Source organism: Molothrus aeneus, chromosome 4 (genome assembly GCF_037042795.1).
Source record: "Molothrus aeneus isolate 106 chromosome 4, BPBGC_Maene_1.0, whole genome shotgun sequence".
Lineage (NCBI taxonomy): Eukaryota > Metazoa > Chordata > Aves > Passeriformes > Icteridae > Molothrus > Molothrus aeneus.
Genome location: NC_089649.1, coordinates 45,662,204 through 45,681,343, shown reverse-complemented (window position 1 = coordinate 45,681,343; position 19,140 = coordinate 45,662,204). Strand labels below are relative to the sequence as shown.

The 19,140-nt window shown below is 40.6% G+C and overlaps 1 protein-coding gene across 4 annotated transcripts in view; it reads left to right on the top strand.

Moving 5' to 3' along the window:
- The window catches only part of CRACD (capping protein inhibiting regulator of actin dynamics), a 130,209-nt gene continuing 111,069 nt past the window's right edge, over positions 1 to 19,140 (top strand). For 2 of the 4 annotated variants that reach the window (XM_066548414.1, XM_066548410.1), the window contains exon 1: positions 1 to 111. The gene's annotated coding sequence lies outside the window, so the exon portion shown is untranslated. Of the gene's footprint in view, positions 112 to 185; positions 391 to 760; positions 777 to 19,140 lie in introns of those variants that run through there. The other 2 variants (XM_066548411.1, XM_066548412.1) reach the window with 2 other exon arrangements.

The following is a 19,140-nucleotide window of genomic DNA, read 5'->3' as shown; positions in this document are numbered from 1 at the left end:
CCGCGCTGCCATGGGGCGGCCGCGGCGGGGGCGGCATCCGACGGGCTGGGCGGCACCGCGCCCGCAGCAGCCACCGGCGCGTCCTCCTGGCAGCGCGGAGAGGCAGCACAGGTAGGACCCTGCGCCCCACCCCTTCCCCCGCGCTGCGGTGCCGGGAGCGGGAGGGAGCCTCGCCGCAGACCGAGCTCCGCAGCCTCCCGCGGGGCTCCGCATCCCGGCCTCGCCGCCCCGGGAGCGTTCGCCGTGCGGAGCCGCCCGCTGTCGTGCGGGGCTGTCCCTGCCGCTTTGTGCTGCCCGCTCTGCGCTACATGTGCCCTTTGGCTCGGCAACGCCAGCGGCGAGCAGCCCAGGGGCAGGAGGCTGCGCCGGGAGGACGGCCAGAACCCCCCCGTAAGTAGCTCCCTGCCGCTGTTGGGCTCCCTTTGTTCGGTGGAAGGTGTAAGGAGGCGTGCGGGTGATTTTCAGAAGGTGTCACTTCACTGCTGCCGCGGAATTCAATGGCTGGGCTGGTTCTCTCCGATTCCTTCTGCTTCCCCTTTGTTAGCGGTTTCCCGGGGAGTCCTGTATTGTTTCAGCTTCCCTGAAAAAAAAGCAGGAGCTGTCAAAGAGATGACTTTGTTCCCTGCGATGCTTCTCTCGAGCAGCATCGCTTTGTTCAAGCTCCCGTGAGCCATTTGTCACACAAGTGCCGCCGCGCTGCCGGAACCAGCGGGCTCCGCTCCGCGCCCGGCGGGGCCGCGTCCCTCTGCCTTTGCCTTTCCCAACAGCTGGAGCAGGTAAGGCAGAGGTAATCCCATTCACATGGGAATTCCATCGCCTCAGTTAGAAAACGTCTGCTTCAGCAGCAGAAATGTGTGCAACGCGCATCTTTTCTATGTCACGAGGGGATTTTTAATGAATGACGGTTTGGGGGTTTTTAATTAATTTTGCTGGTGTTGCCACTAGTCAGTTACAAATCTGGCTCTCCGTAGCTGTAGGATGTAAAACTGTTATTGCGTCTCTGCTCTGTAATTTTAAGTGTAAAAATGCCCAGTTAAAACACAGTTCAAGGAGTAAATAGAGACCTGGAAACCACAACTGTGCATCCTGAAAATTTAATATGCCTGACAATAATGGCACTGAAAATGATCTGCTGTTGGGGGGATGGGACCATGGAGAAATGGAAGAGTAATTTGCAACCACAGGCCTAATAATAGATATTCTGTTGATAATAGATATGTAGATAATATAATTTGTTATCTTCCCAAACACATTTTCTGTACGTACCTTAGATGTTATAGTATTAAAAGAGCTCTTTTCTTAGACTCTGTGTTATTTAAGATAGCTGATAGCAGTAACATGTTTTAACAGATTAAAGATGATAAATTAGAGCCAGAACTGACTTTTATTTGGTATTTAGTAATGCATGCCCAGTAAATTCCCATCACTGAAATAAATCTAATTGCACCTTGCATAGACGATTAAGTCTTGTAACTGTACCAAAACATTAATCAATAGGCGTAAATGTTATCATGAGTTTCTTTAACAAAGCCATTGATACTGCAGTAGCCAGCAGTTCTGTGTATTACTTTCTTTGGGTGGTTTGAATCCAGCTCAGGAATTTATCAAATAGGCAAATTCAACCCTTCCTTGGCTGCTATCAGTTTATCAGGTTAGACATTGTGTTTGGGGTTGAATATTTCATTGCAGCAATTAGCTTGAATTGAACATTGTGAAGTGTATTGAAATTTTATATAAAAGTGATTTGTATATTTGTTTGTTCTCCAGTTGAATAATTGCAAGAACTACTGTGGAAATATTTGTTAGTAAATATGGTACATAGCAAAGAGGTTGCTTCTGGTTGGTATTGGGTCTACTTTTCTCCAACAGGAAAATTTGTCTTAGTGCACCCTGTTCTAAAATTAAGGGCCATTTTCAAATGCCCACTTGGGCTATCCTACATTTTAGAGAGAATTGCTTCACACTTACATGAAAATATTATTTTTTTTATTTATATACTGTATAACAGAATTTTTAAAAGTGCGCTGGTTGCAAACACAGTTGGTCTGAAGTATGAATGGCTGGCTGGGTCCTGTGCTAAGACATTGACTTTTTCTTTCTTTCCCACATCCCCCTCAAAGTTCGTTCCTTTATAGGTCTTATTTTGTTGTTTTGTGAGGTTATGCAGGCAATTTCAGAAATTTCACAAATTTCCATTTGTGAAATGGAAAGGCATTTGGTTTTTTTTCAACATACAGTTCCTTGAAACCTTAACAAAATTTATTAACTACTAAAAATACTGTTTGGCAATAATGGTTTCACACTTCTGATTACAGCAATAAAAATAACTTTTGCAGTTTCTTCTGCCTGGGCTCTTAGTCACTCTGAATAGTGTTTTGCCAGGTATCTCAGTCACTGAAAATAGATTAGTCTGTTACTAATGTAGTTTAGAGTTATTTCAGTATTCCTATTGTAGATGTGTCAGGTAAGCTCTTTTTAAATAAGAAACATGCAGCATAATAAGTGTTGAGTGAAATGTGATGATGAATTTATGAATATGAATATATTTAGTTGTTGTTTTAGAATGAAATCTAACACAAACAGAATTTTTATAGACAGTGTTAGCTTGAATGACTGTTTTGACTTTTAGTCCTCACAAGCCAAGAGACAAGACTTTTTTTCATATTCTGAATTATTCATATTTGAAAATTGCTGAATCTGATTGTTGAGAGGGATTTTTTTTCCCCTTCCAGAAAATCAATGCGGCCTTTATTCCATAAAGGCCCAAATAAGAGAATCATGGCAAAAATGGATAAACATGCTATTGACATGTTGGAAAAGTACAGTAAATTTTTTTGGAATCGACAGACTCAGGGTGATGTAGTTGCATAATATCTGCCATCAGCATGCTTTAAATGTTGAGATGCTCTAAACACCTGCATTTTGACATCGAGCCAATGTATTTGAACAAGATATAATAAAGTTGTATAAAGTGCAATGTAAAATAGAATTAATTGGTGTTAAGTGGTATGATAGAAGGCAAACTAAAGTTACAGGGTTAACTTTAATTACATTACTGCTTCTACTGGAGGGGCCAAATTTTTATCTGTTATTTAAATTAGTTAGTAACGAATAAAAATTGTGTTTGTTTCCATGGAGACTCCATGAGTTCTGCCTTTAAGGAACAATCAGTTATTTTGTAGACCTTACTCTTATTTTTTCCCCATCATTTCCTGCAGGAACTTTTACTCCTTTTGACTCTCTACATTACACGACTTCTCTCTTTATGAGCTAAAACATATTTTGTCAGAAGAACACAGCATTTACCCTTGCTTCACATTCAGCATTTTCACTTATATTGGTGAAGCCTTACAAAGAAATAAAATCAACTTGTAACAAATATTTTTAAATTAATGCTGTTCAAGACCGGTGAATCACATGAGCCAAATCACAATGATTTGGTAATTAAGTTTGGTGGGAAGAAAAATGTAGAGATCTTGCTGCGTATTATCCTGGGTAAGTGGCTTACAGTGCTGTTTTGCCACACATGGAGTGAAGCTGATTCAGATGCCACTACAAAGGTGTTAAGTACATCAATATATTTTTAAATATAGTTTCCTCTTTATATATGTAGGCTGTGTACTAAATTATGGGAATAAAAGTTTCATGCCTCTAACAAGGCCATTTAAGAAAATACTGTCATATGCAGATGATTTTAGTGCATTTAATTCACATCCCAACATTGCTTTGAAATGGCTTATTGTTTTAATGCTAACACATGTGAAAGCTTTAGTTTCTTCTCCATTGTTGCCTTGAGAAATAACAGGAGGAAAATGATGGAAATAAGTAAAAACTTTCCTCACACTTTAGTGTTTGGGAGTGCAAACTGCTGTGCATTTTGCTGGCATGCTTGACCATCTCTTTCATTACTCAGCATGTTTTGAAAGTCAGCTGTCAGACTTGGGCAGCTTCATGAAGCACCTCAGTCTAGTGATTTGTGGTAAGGCTTCTGTAGGAGGATGCTGCACGTTAAGGATTATGTTTACTGTTAAGTTGAAATGTGGAGGGAGTGTGATGAAAAGAATTGAAATGAAATGAACCATACCAAATTCTGACTTTCATGTTGCTCTTCAAAGAAAGCTGATTTTCTTCAAAGTAACATGCTGTCTTTCTCTGTGGCTTTTGAGAAAGCTGCATTTGAAACTTCAGCACAGGAAAAAAAGAAGAAAAAGATACAATTACAGTGATCTGTGGAACAGTTTGGACCAGATGAGAAAAATAGTGATAGGAAGCCCTGTGAAATCTGTATTATCTTCAGGTATCTGTTGGCACATATGTGCGATAGTTGGGTTGAGTGGATTCATCTGGCAACAAAACCAAAGTGCCTTCCATGTTGTAGAACCTCTTTTCTTTTGCTTATAACTTTGGCAAATTTTAGCCATGTGCTCTGTAGCTCATCACACATATTTGTGACTCATGCTAATTTTTATTGTAATTATTAATTAATCAAGAATTAGATTAGTTGTTTTGCCTTGCTAAAACATCCTAATACAGTTCAGAAACATGGTACTGTTCTGTTTTTTAGCTAGGCTCCAGATCCTGCTAAGGCAGTGTCTTTTTGTCTCATCTTCATTTTTACTGTCTTCATGAAAGTCTGCCCAAATTTTCTGTCCTAAGTCTACAAAATGCTAGTCTACAAATAAAGTTATAATACTAAGTCTACAAACTATTGTAGTTTTCATACACTTTCAACCCTGTAGTTTTCACATACCTGTGAAAATTTTAGCAAATAAAATGAGAGATTACATGTTTATTCAACATCCAGTGCTACAGAGTATTTTTAACAGTGACCTCAGGGGTATTTGCCTATATCTGCAGTAGCAATTGAAGTGGGACTGTGACTATGCTGGAGACAGAATTAAAATTAAAGTTTTCAACAGGACAGAGATATTGTAGTTATGAACTGTATAAGGAAGGGATTGGGCAGCAATTCTTTGGAAGAGCTTTGGTTTATGGTAGATTACTCAAATAGTTGCTGCACTAAAAGCAAACATTGTATGGTGATACATAAGATAGGACAACAGCATGGAAGACACAAGAAGTCCTCCTCAACTGTAACACTATGTCCAGGTAGGCTACACACTTCAACAAAAAAGTGTATGAATTGGAGAGTATCCAGAGGAGACGAATGAAAATAATTAAAATATTTAGAATATATGACTTATGAATGAATGCTGCAATGTCTGGAGTTGTTTTAGCTCAAAGAATGATGACTGTCCTGGTTAACAAGACAGGATAATTTTCTAATGTCACAAAGGTGTTGTGAGGCAATGTTGTCCATGCCTGTGCCCAACCAGATGATATGTAGTGGGCTCAGCAATAATGAGGTTGAAACAATAGAATGGATTACTGAGTTTGGATTTTCATGATTTTAGCATCATTAAACACTGTTTGAGTATTAATCAGGAATGACATAAATGTAGTTGAATTCTTTCTGGAGCAGTGCGGTGGAACAGATTACTCTTTGAGGTCTCTTGTAGTCTCTTTAATCTTCAACATCCGTGCACCCTGGTGTTGATCAGATTGTACCTTTTTCCCTCATCGGTGCTGCATGTGGCACATTTGTCTGTATGTGATGTCTCCAGAGTGAACAGGGTTCTGAGCAGAGCAGTTCAGAGCTTTGCTGTGATCTCTTCATTCGGATCAGCTCTGACATCCATTCCTCTCTCCTTTCATAGTGATTCCCCTGCTGGTGTTTGGGCAGGAAGTGTGAGGGAGGAAAGTACCACGGGATCCTGGGAGGAGCATGAGATCCAGCTGACATAGGGAAGAGCAGGTTAGGGGGCATGGGTACAGATGTCACAAGGGAACCCAGCCAGCAGGATAGTACATGAACATGGGATGTGATGGATGTGAAGGGGAGATAAGGCTTGGGGACAGGTGACTGGGACTTAAGAGCAGGATACAGAGTGAACTGGTAGGTGGGAAGTTGGGTTAATGACAGGGAGTCCAGTATACCAGAAGCCTTAATAATTGCAAACTGGGATTGGCATAATAAGAAGACAACAAAGAGCCAAAGGAGATTAAATTAGTGACTGGGAAAGTTATGTTGGAGACTTGTCGCTATAGGACATGAATGAACACAAGCACACCACTGTTCTCAAGGTGAAGGAAAAAAGGGAAGTTTATTTTCTGACTCCAATATTTATAGGTTTATAAAAGTGACAGCAGATTGGAGGGTGACAGTGACACCTCTCTAATGACACTCGTCAAACTAACAGTCTATCAACTCTCTTCTCCTCCATAAAGGAATGCAAAACAATGAGTTATTTACAGAAAATGTGTGAGAAAGTTCACTACAAGAATGTCAATATCAGAAGGCTTAGAAAATCTTAAAAAACCAGGGTGACAGAGACTATTGCAGAGTCTTTCTTCCTAAGGTTACATTGTCTTCTACACCTTAGCATTTGTGTTTTAGGAGACCCATCATAAATGATTTCTTGGTCTTTTCAAATGGAGAATGACCACATGTTACTCCAGAGATCAGTGCTGGGAATCTAGAGACTATTCTGTACCATAGTGGTCTTAGGTGGGTGAGCAAAACAAAAGATGTAAAAGAAGCATTTTTCAATTTATTCTGATTTTCTTGGGTTTTTTTGTTTGTTGTGGTTTTTTTGAGATTGACAAGTGAAAGAAAGGAAGTGCCAGAACTTCACAGAGCTGTCAGAGTTGTAAGTTGCTAAGAGGAAGAAAAAAGTAAGCTGATTTTTTTTTGTCCTTTCTGGATCCTGTTCCAGGCTTGGTAGATATTTTGCAGTAGCCTATGTCGGCCCATCTGGGGGCTATGATGATGAACCATGCTGTACTGCTCTCAGCCCTGAAGCTTTGGCAGTCATTGCTTCATCCACTGCTCATGTTTGGAGGAAGGACAGACACCCTCAGCTCATACAAGTGGGTTTTGATGTTCTTCCCAACCACCCTGTTCCAACATCCCCTGTTGACAGTACAAGGGTGGGTTGTACTAAAGAGCCCTGCTGTGTTTTTTCTGGCAAGTAGATTAATCTTTCAGCCACCCACACAGCCTGCTGAACACTGTCACGAGTTGCTGGGATCTGGTAGCCTGATACCAACACCTGATATCTGACAAACTGTGTGCTTCGGGTTATTGTGTTTCCTTGGATGGGAGGCCGGAAAAAACAATGTAGGTGAGCTTTGGAGCTCACAACTGTTACTTCAGGTGTGAAGGCTCCATTTGGCCCAAGGTACATCCCCTCGTGCACCTGCCTGCTGGAACCCTTTCCAGCAGTTAAAGGATAGATTCCTAATGCCTTAAAGTTCCCCATTCCTGGCACTCTTCAGGAGCCTTTCCAGACAGAGGCTGCACCAATAAGAGGCAGATGGGCTGTAAGCCAGAAGGGCCACTGAAATGATTCTTTCTCAGCCCAGGTGTTTTTGTGGGACTATTCTATATTGTCAGCATGAAAGAGAACCTGAAGACCCCTTTGTGACTCTGACAAGATGTCGAATGCTGTTTTTGTCACGCAGAACTGTGGTTGCTAGACTGCATTTTGCCTCGTTTTATCTGCACTGTGCTTATTTACAAATTGCAGCTTGTCTGGTTTGAGAAATTACCTTTGTAATGTCCTGGCCCACTCAGCAGGTTTAGCAGAAGGTAATTTGATTCACCCTGGGTGATACATGGGAGAAAGAACAAAATTCTCAGGGAATTTGATGGCAAATTTTTACTTGCAAATTTTAGAACTTTCTGGTAGAATAATGTACTTAGCAAATTTTAAAACAACATCCAGAAAAAGCAAGGCACTTCGCAAACTTAGTAAACTTTAACTTGGTGAACTGTAACTTATCCGGACACAACGAGGCACTAAGGCATTCATTGGTATTTTTTAGTCTGGTTTCCAATATATTTGGAGAAGAAACAAAGAAAGAAAGGTGTAAAATCACCACCCTAGGATCCAGTGGATTGTGCCAGCTCAGCACACGTGTTGCTGTCCTTTTTTCTGCTCTGGTCTGCTGGGCCCTCCCCCAGGCTGTGCTTTAGCGTTTCTTGGATGTGGCTGGCATCATTTTGGGGCTCACCACAGGCCATGAGGTCAGGCTGCTGTTTTGGACCAGAGCAGAGGCTGACTAAGGTTCAGTGGGGTTGGGATGTGGAGCAGTGCATTGTTCCACAAACACAGAACTGACTCTGTTCCCCCAGCAGTTCCCACTTCCCAGCTGGTTTGAGACATTTAGTAATTTCTCCGGTGTCCTACAACCTTCACTACTGCAGTCAAACGTTGGGTTTTTTTTACTGAAGAGTTTGTCTGTAAAGCCTTTGATGTGATCCCTCACAATATCTAGACTGGGAAGAGATGGATTTTTTCAGGGGAGGAGTGCTAGATGAATAAGGAATGTGTTGGACTATTTAATCCAGAGTCCTGATGGGCATCAGTGACCAGGGGTGACTCTCAGTGGTCCATACGGGAGCCAGTGCTATTTGTCTTCATTGGTGATGTACACACTAGGATAGAATGCAGTCTCAGCAAATTTGCAGATGACACCAAGCTTAGTGGTGCTGTTGACACACCTGGAGGATAGGATGCTGTCCAAAGGGACCAGGACATTCCAAGGGGGCCCATGGGAATCTCACACAATTTAACACACCCAAGTACAAGGTGCTACACCTGGGTCAGCACAATTCCTGGGTATCAACACAGGCTGGGGATAAACAGATCCAGAGCAGCCCTGCTGAGAGAGACTTGGGGGTGTGTTGGTGGAGGGGAGGCTGGACACGACCCAGCCATGGGCACTCACAGCCCAGAAAGCCAAACATGTCCTGGGCTGCATCCAAAGCAGTTGTGGTCCCCAACACAGGAAGGACATGGACCAGTTAGAGGAGGGCCACTGAGATGACCAGAGGGAGAGAGCACCTCTCATACAAAGAAAGGCTGAGACCATTGAGATTGTTCATCCTGGAGAAAGAGGTGTCTTTGGGGAGACCTAATTTTGGCTTTACAGCATCTGAAGGAAGGCTACAAGAAAGATGGAGAGGGACTTCTTACAAGAGCATGTAATGATAGGAAAAAGGGAATGGCTTCTGACTGAGAGTAGGTTTAACTTAGATATTAGAAAACAAATCTTTGCTGTGAGAGTGGTGAGGCACTGGAACAGGTTGTCCAGAGAAGTTGTGGATGCTCCATCCCTGGAAGTGTTCAAGGTCAGTTTGGATGGGACTCTGAGCAACCTGGTCTAGTGGAAGGTGTCCCTGCCCATGGCAGAGGGGCTGGAACTAGGTGATCTTTAGGGTCCTTTTCTACCCAAGCCATTCTTTTAGTCTCTTAAATGTACATGGAATACATGAATGTGCATCTAAGGCTATATACCTTAAAGAAACTCCAGTTGTTGCTGCAGTGACTTTCCATCTCCATGTGTTTTCTGTGTACCTCTGCATCCCTTGAGCTAACCTGAGTTCATGTGGTCCTAAATTCTATATCCTCCACTTTTTATGTGCCTCAGTTAGAAGTTGTAGCTAATTTTAATAATTTCAATCAAATCCAATTAATAGAATTGCTGAACATCATAACTGACTGCAGTTAATAGTTGTATTTTAAATGTGTTAATAACTACATAGCACTAAGTAGTCTCAAAAAAACAAGTGTAGATATTTTAAGTTGGACACTAAATATTACTGACCATGTTTTTGCTATAATCTCGCATATTTACTTCTGTCAGGTGGGTTAAAAATATCCTCCTTGCCTCCAGTCTGCTCTGCAGTGTTAACCCTTCCCTTGGAGGTCTTTTGGCCCCATGACCAGTCTGTTCCACTGATGACTTCTGAACTTTGGGAACCTTTGACTCTCTGAGATTTGCTTTCTTTTGTGTTGCTACTCATTTGTGGCATGAGCACAACTGACCACAGGTGTCTAACCCCATTTCTCCCAGGGACCAAACTCAGTTTTGCCCAGGCACACAACTAAACTGGGTATCAAATTTGTCATGCGCATTTGTTTATGGAAAACTTTATTGCCCATGGCAACAAAAGCAGTACTCTGTAATGCATGGCAGAGTCCAGGTGTCCAGCAGTAAATCCACAAAAGCCCAAGCAAGGACTCTCTTGTTATGTACATGCAATCAGTTCTTTACAGATGGTGCTATGGACTCTGCTGTTGGTTATGACTGTGATTATTGTGTAGCTTGTACAAATTTTCCTTCATTTCTTTTACCACTAATGCAAGCTCTCCACATTAGTAGTACTGCTGCCTTTTCATGTTATGTAGCTGCTAGGAGGTGTTATTCTTAAGTTTGATCCTGCTGTAGTTGGAGAGTTATAATAAGCAGCATAATTTAATATTTGTTTTTTATAGAGATAAAGATATGGTCCGTAAATTCTAGGTGTTCTTATACTGTAGAACCGTGTCTGGCTCTGCATGGCTAGAGCCTGCATGTGGCATTCTGATGATACAATACTGACTGCAGCAGAAAGGTTTGTGAGGAAATGAATCATTTGGTCTGCAGAGCATGGCTGCTGTGGCATAAATCAAGCCTTTGTTTCTGAACAAGAAGAAAAAATGTTGTCCAACTGCCCATTAGGTCAGCTTCAGTTTTTCAGTTCTCTTACCTGTTAATTCTTATATCAATAATAATAATAATAATTTAAGTAATGTTTTGGGTGCAATATTGTGTATTTATGCCATTGGGTACATTTGTGGAGTGTTTTGCTTTTTTTGGGCAGAGCATGACAAGAAGATTTCTTATGTTCTTTATAGCCACTGCCTGCAATTCACTTCACTCTTCCTCTAATGCATTTGCTTTATTTGGGCCATAGAGTCATGGAATTATTCAAGTTGGAAAGTCCTTGAGGCCAATCTTTGACTGAACACCATGGCCAGTTTGCTGGCTTGTCACCTAGATCGTGCCACTAAGTGTCACATCCAGTTGTCTCTTGAACACTTCCAGGGACAGTGACTCCACTGCCTCCCTGGGCAGCTCATTCCAGTCCTTGATGACTGTTTGAGAGAAAACATGTCCAACCTGGCATGGCTTGAGTCTGTGTCTTCTTGTCCTGTAAAAAGGCTTCAAACCTCAGAATGAGTTAGCCAAATAATGAATATTCTTACTTTTTTTTTGAAAAGCAGTTGCTGTTCTAAATACCTAAACTGAGACATTTAGGATTTTTTTACAACAAAATGTTAAAATAAGAGTTTTTGAAAAAAATTAGGTAACTCTAAGTGAATACGAGGGGAATTGGACTGGTTTGCTTAAAAAAATAATCCCTAAAGCAACCCCCAAATCTCAACCTTGATTTGTAGTAGGGAGAGAAAAATATCAAACAAAAAAACTATTGACAAATATTTTTTTAATATTCATTTCACCTTTGCAGTGCTGCATGGTTTAGGATAAAATATTGAGTTCATAATTTAAAGCTTTAGAATACTGTAAATTCAGCATTTTCAGACAATGAAGTTGCTTGATTCACAATGAAACAGAAGGAAAATGGGGATAATAGGAAATGCTTTGACTTGGCTTTGTTTTTTGTCATTTTGTGAATCATGTTAATTCCCTTCAATTTTCTCTTCCAAATGAGCAAATAACTCCCACTCCCCAAGAATCCTGCTTTTTTTTTTTTTCTTTTTATCTTCAAAAAAGATACAAGTGCAGAAAGAATTCTGGCACTAATAGCAGTTTTGTAAAACTTGGTCCTACATTTGCGGTTGCAATTATTAGGAGATATTGAATTATAGAATAATGTGTTTATTAAAATATAACACAGTAATGGTGTGTGCATATAAATTCACAAGTATGTTGTTGAATATAATGTAATACATAATAGAATTAATTTTTATCCCAAATAACAATTTAGGGAAACCACTTAATGCATCATAATTTTATAGACCAGCAGTAGCCTGCCTAATCTAATTTCTGCAGTCCTTGTGTAAATATTAGCCTTACAGCAGCTACTTAAAGAGCAAGCCCACTGCACTGCCATCCCAAGGTGCCAGTGCTGGGAGAAGGGATTTCAGCAGGGAGAAACACGTGCCAGCATGGGAGCAGGAGCAGTGCATGCAAGGTTTTATACTTGCTCACTGGAGTGGGGCCAGATTTGCTTGAGGAAAGAGGCAAATGGAGTGTGTGTTTGTATTGCACACTTCAAAGTGAGGTCTATGAGGACATGGTGGAGTCAGCTCAGCCCCCGGGGAGCATGAGTTACTCCTCTGTGTACGTGTTTATTGTTGTGTCTTGAAGAGAATCGGTGGTTTCACATCTGAGAGATTTGATCCGGTGGGGAAGGTGGCTGCTGTCAATATTTAAAGGAATAGACAGCTGTACCCTCACAAGTAAACCTATAAATGGTGGCAAGAGAAGGCTGCCTGGGGACTGGTGCAGGGAAGGGCTCTAGCTGTGTTTCATCATTCAGGCTGTTATCTGGTGACCTTCACGTGTGCTGCTTTGTGTGTGTTTGCTCTGGGCTCTGTGCTCCGTGGCTGGAGCTCATGCTGAATTCTGCTCTGCCTCTCGTGCCTGCGGGGACCGCAGTGCCAGCTTTGCTCTTCTCCCAATTAATTGCACTTTCTCATTGTTCTCTTGTCACTTACAAGTTTCAGCTCTCTCCTGTGACTTTGAGCTCGGAAGTTTTTGCTAACCTATCAGTCTGCAAACAAAGAGAACATTTGGATACCTGTTTTATGCCCTTTCCTGAGTGCAACCATGATTTTTTTAAAGCCCCATTAGTTACATTTGTAGAACCTTGCATTCTTGGTGTCAGTCAGCAGAAAAAAAGGCAGCTTGATCCTTCCTTCTAAACTATCTTACAAAGTTGCAGAAAAAACTCATTGTTACAATGAGTTATGAAATTACAATAAGCAAGCTATAGAATGTCAATAAGTAAGCCCTAAACTTGTAATAATTTATAATATTCAAAATAAACCAAAAATACTTAGTGGTGCTGCATGGTAAGTAATAAGCTACATTGATTAGAATCATGCAGTGGTTACCAGGATATGGGTAGGAAGATAACTGATGTCAGACTTTTCTTAGAGAGGTAAGACTAATTTCTTCAAGAAGCTTTAATTTTTTTTTAACATCTTGGTATATGGGGATGGGAACCAATCTTCTGTTTCAGTAAAAAAGGAGAGCAATTAAACCCTCAATAGCTGTTTCCAGGCTTTTCATTGGGTGATTTAAATCAAGAAAATACAGACTGATTATGCCATGTGTTGGCACTTTGTAGTCTTCTGTATCTGGTAACCAACAGAAAGTGAATTCTTTTCTTCTTTTACTGTTCAAAGATTGCCCTCAAAAACATTCCAGTGATGTTTACCTTTGATATTTCTGTTAAACACTGCCAGAGATCCCCTGTGAAGCGGGAAGCAGATACAGATGGCTGCAAACAACTGCAGGTGTTTGGTAGTCAGCTCTTGACTTCTGATGAAGGTTAGAATAGGAATGAAATGAAGGTTTTTAGAACAGGAATGAAATGTCACTGATATGCTGAAATGCTGATGTGGTGAATCCATAGGTTTAAGTAACTGCATTTTGTGAATTTTTGGATTTAGTAGTAGAATGAATATCTTACGCCTTTGAACTTCAGGAAAGTGTAGTGTTTTATTCTTTGTTACTTTTGCATAAATCTTCTACCAGACCTGTTACTGGTGTGGGGTACAGCAGCTTCCATTTGTGGATCCTAGACATGGGTGACAGCGGCATCAACTTTGTCCTTTCATTTTGCTCTTTATCAAGAGCCTCATGACTGGTTAGAGACATTTCGTGCTTGGACAGAGCTCTGGCTCCGTGGTATTTTTTTGCTGGGCTTTTTTAACTGTTGCCAAGATCTGGAAGGCTGCTTCATCAGTGATATTAAAATAATGCCAGAAGTAAATAAATTAACTTGCAGCTGCTTCGTAGGTTTAAAAAATAGGGAGGACAACTTCACTTGCACAGGATGATGTACAAGAAAGAGGCTATAAATTTTGTGTGGTCTGTTTGGTCCTTCATCATTCCCACAGATAAAGAAGTAAGCTGGCTTTTCATTCAGTTGATAGTCATGTAATCTGGTGTGTGTGGTCAGACTGGGGAGAAAGCAGCGGGAAAGCACAGAGACTGGGCTTTAAAACAGCAGGTTGCCACTTCAGGTAATTCTCGAGGTAATTTCTTGGTCTGTGCTGCTAAATCTGGATCCCCCTGATAAATTATATATTTATTTTATGGATGGGTGAAATGCAGAAGTGAACAACAATAAATGACAAGACAGCTTTCTTACTTAAATGGCAACAATTCTGATATAAAAGTAAAGTATGAGACCCCTTTCTGTCCTTGCACAGACCCCTCACAGTCCTGGCCCAGGCAGCTGCTGGCCCAGTGGCGGGTCCCCAGCTGATGGAGAAGCAGTGAAGCGCTGCCGGGCATGAGGGAATGCCTCTGTGGGAGGATGACTCCACCGGCCAGCAGCTTTTATCCTCCCCACAAAATGCTCTGGTTACTTTGTAAAAGGTTAAAAGGAGAAGCAGCTCTGTGCTGCACATAGATTTGCTTTCTTGTCAGCCAAATATGCTGTCTCCACTTGACCGACCATGGTACTTTTTCTAAGCTGCTGTTATTCTTATAACTTGTGCCTAATTTATTCTTTTCCCTTTTTCTGATGAGGGAATGCCAAAGATGTTGCCAATGTGCTATACATACTGCTTCATTCTTTAAGTTTTCATACAATTTAGTCATATTTGACATGGACTTTTCTCAAAAAATAATTGGTATTCTTGTTTTTCTTTTATCTCCTACAAGCCGCACTAATATTTTACATCTCCCTTAGGATTCCAGTGTCAAAATATTCAAATTATTTTTATTTTTAATTTAGGAAAAGACAAGTAAATATCCCTGATTTTCCTTGTAAAATATTCCTTATTTTCTAAATATTTAAAGAACTAATGTTCATCAACAGTCATTAATTCTGCCATACAAACTTATTCATTAGTATTTTCTATTTTCAATGTGTACATCTGTTCTGTGTCTGGGGAAATGGGTTGGTCTAAACCCAAATTATTTTCTGATGGAGGAAACCCTGGGACTGACAGTGAAGCTCAGGTTCATCCCAGTGCTTTAGTGTGTAAATAAACATTGTGCCTCACAGCAGACTTCACAGTAAATAGCAAGGCCAATAGAAATACACATCTGTTTACAAAGGGGATTTTTTCTTTGTTTTTATGCAGCATGTCTCGAGGAGGAATGCAAAACTGGTTCACGTTATGAAATGAAATGTTTTTGCTGTGTAAGTTATTTCTTCTTTTGCTTCACATGAAAACACCTTGAAAGAGTGTAATAAAGTAGTGCCTAAGGCAAATCCAACTCATTGATTATCTCTCTACTGCCTGTATTTTGCTATTACTTAATGCATTAATTACCATACTTAATACATTGGCTTTTTAATATTCTAACAAATTATAGCTTGAAACACGCTAGAAGGATTTGACACTTCTAGCTCTAGCACATTGTGACCATAGAATCATAGAATGGTTTGGGTTGAAAGGGACCTTAAGGATCATCCAGTGATCATCCATATCATATGACTATTATATTAGATAGCAGATTGGTAGGGAAGAATATTTTGCTTTAGGAAAAAGAATTTTTCTCTATAAATTCTAATGTCTTTTAGGGAGACATTAGAATACAAAAAATTCTATGTGTAGAGTATATGTAGAAAATAACACAGAATATGGAGAATGTTTTCTTTACAAATTCTAACGTATGTTAAAGGACTATTAAATTTGCATCTTAATATTTCACATGCTCTTACAGATCCATTCATAAAGACATTTACAATGAGTTCTTTACAGATTGTTTTCATATCTGAAGGACATAAAGAGCATTCTCAGGTCACATACACTATGTAGGACACAGGCTTGGCTTTAGTAGTCTTAGATAATTGTCACAATAAGGTATGACAGACCTGTCCACCAAAGGCACCAGTTATCATTGTTTTCTGCAAATACTTTCCTGATCACCTACATAATTACTGTGTCTTGTAAAAGACATGGGTGTATATAGTGTGTATATATATATACACACACATCTGTTTAGGTACTTCTGTCTCTCAAAGCTTTTTTTCTTTTGTAATATATGAAAATCTTTTCTGACAAGGTTCATAAACAATCAAGTAGACTGTACCTAATCAGATTTTACCCCCTTTTTCCCAAAAGTAACAGATGGTTTTTTTTGCTCTGTGCATCTTCTTCCTACATCTGTCTGTGTTTTAATTATGAACAGTTGAATATAGCAATAGTGTCATGCTGGTTATTGTCATAATGAAAAATAAGGAACAATATAGAAATATTCCCCCCACAATATAAACTATGTTTTCACTGCTAGGAAAGGGAACACAATAATTAAAGCTTTCAGGTTATTTGCAGTTTCTTATAATTAAATGTGAACTCTAGCTGGTCTCCAAGTTGGCAGGGAGTAACTGAGGGAGCTGGGGTTGTTAATCTTGAAGGAAGGGAGGGTCAGAGGAGACCATTTTTCTCTCTACAAGTGCCTGAAAGGAGAGTGTAGCCAGGTGGGGGTTGGCCCCTTCTCCCAAGTGACTAGAGGGTGAGTCCAACAGGACAGAGGAAATGGTTTTGAGCTCCCCGGGGAGGTTCAGGTTGGACATCAGGAAGAGTTTATTTTCAGAAAGGGTTCTTAAGTGTTGGAATGGACTGCACACAGGGAGGTGATGGAGTCACCATTTCGGGAGGTGTTCAAGAAAGAGCTGGATGTGGCACTCCATGCCATGGTCTGGTTGAAAAGTTGGTGACCAGTCCAAGGTTGGACTTGATAATCTCAGAGGTCCCTTGTTATCTTAATCATTCTGTTATTTCTACACAGCCTCAGGTTGTGGGCACTGTGCTAAGGAGAGGGCATGCACTTCTGGGTTCACAGCTGGCTGAGTTGTGCTGCTCCCAGTTATGAGTGACTTATCTCAAAGGCTATGCAGGCACTTTTGGGTAGCACTCTGCTAATTATCAGAAGTGTTGGATCCATTGAGGAACTACCAATGAAGGAATTTGGACCTATCATTCACACTGTCCAATTAAAACACTTCTGAGTGAAGATCATTATTCTGCAGAGGAAATACAGCAAACACACAATGGGCTGTCCTGGTCTATCAGAAAAAGAGAACCTTTCTCTGCTTGTCTGGTGTCTGGACAGGGCAGCTGAAACAGTGTGAGGGATGCTTTGTGTCCTGTAGCCAGGTCCTCCAACTTATGGTCTCAATCTCTCCTCATTTGCTGGTCCTCTCTGAGTTATTAGAGTTGGCTTTGATGTCTTTATGCAGGTTCATATTCATAACAAAATGGCAGCCTTTCCTCTTGTGTGGAAAGTTTAGCCCAGCCATTTACTTTCAGGAGCGTAAGGGTGTATGTCCTCTTTGCCCCTGACCTTGGCTGGACTGAAAGCCACGGACACCTCACTGGCAGTGGGGGCTGGTCACGTTGTGTGCCCAATTAGTGGAAGGCATGCTCCTCTTCCTGCCTACCCTGGTAAGGCAGTACTTTGCTTTCTCTCAGCTGGCACATCTCCCATTGACAAGAGCCTGGGATTAAGGTACTGGAGTAAGGAAGAGTAATTGTGGAAGTTGCTGACATTTGGCAGTGAGAAAAGAGGTTTCCAATGCTTTAGAAAATACAGAATAATATAGAACTCTAGGATGTACTGTATACAGAAGGGCTGGAGTCTCCTGTGTGTATGTGTGTGTGGGAATAAAGAGCTGTTTTCTAAACATTACCCTTTTTTCCCCACATTAATAATGTAACCAGGAAGACTATTTTGATTTTGGTTTTTTTCATCAGTGGGATAGCGGTAGGCTTCTTGGAAAAGCCAACCCTTATTAAAAAAAAGGAAAAGTGAAATGGTTATCACATGAAATAGGTCTGCTCTTTCAGGCAAGTGGTGCAGTTTTTTTCTGCACCTACTAATTGCTGAAGAATAATACTCACCCAGATCTATCTTCTCCTGCTTCAGAAGAAAGCTTTCAGAAAAGTGGGTGACAGTTTGATCTGAGAAGATATTTTAAAACTGACTAAATTGAAAAGTATCATGAATAATTTTTTATTTCTGTTCTCTTTTATACTTGAAGTTGTTTTGTAACTGGTTGAGGTTGCATAAAATTTAAAGTACATACACTGTTTATCCTATTTTTTCCTTTTCTTGCAGACAAATCTTATCTATGTGTACATTCAAGAAAAGCAATACAAGTGATTTAATGCCCAGTGGGGGATGGCAAAGGACTCATGACATTAAGTGAACAGATGAGGAATATCAGGCAGGTCATATCTGACAAATGCAGAACCAGGTTAGAGTCAAAAAGACTTTTTTGTAGTTTTGTCTTTTATGCACATGTAGTTTTAGACCAAGCAGTTAACAATTGTTCTTCTGCTTGATTATCTGTGAAAATATATGCAGCAACATCTGTACTGCTTCATCTGGAAACTTGAAAATTTGGTTACATTGTTTAATGCCTTTGTGCTTCTCAGCTTCTCAAAGTCATCTGTTGGTGGTGTGCAGCTGGAGTTAAATTTATCTTGGAGACATACATAAAAGCAGAGAGGATCCTGGAGATGTTCTTGCATCTTAGGCTGTGTATGTGCCTGTGCATGCCCAAGTTTCATATGCATGATGTATTTGTTCTGGTAGTGTCCAGTGTGCCAGCACGGCCTCTGACAGCAGTGAGGCTGGAACTGCATTGGGCCAGACCAGCAAAGCAGCAGCCCTCTCTGGTCAGTACAGGAGACAACAAGGCTTGACTCAGACAAGAATTCTGGGCTGGTAGATGAAGAGGGATCTGCTCCTTGCTAGGACTTACAAGAAGTGATGACTTAGTTACAACAGTCCAAGCCAGATTTTTAATGTATTGTCTAAAACAAAAAAAGAGGTCTCAGTGATATGCCTGGGAGCAAGAAACCATCTGAGCTATGCTGACCTTAAGCTGACTTTGTCTCTGTAAAGAGGAAACAAAAAAGGAACCAACTTCCTAGAAAGTGTTCTCTTGTCTTGCTGAAGGATTAATGAGTTGACTAAGCAAATCTAGATTAAGGCAGAAAACTTGGAGCATCAACTTTAAGCCATAAACTCAGAAGAGCATCAGAATTTTTTAAAATTAATCCCTAGCCCTCTTAGCAATTTCTGTGCAGA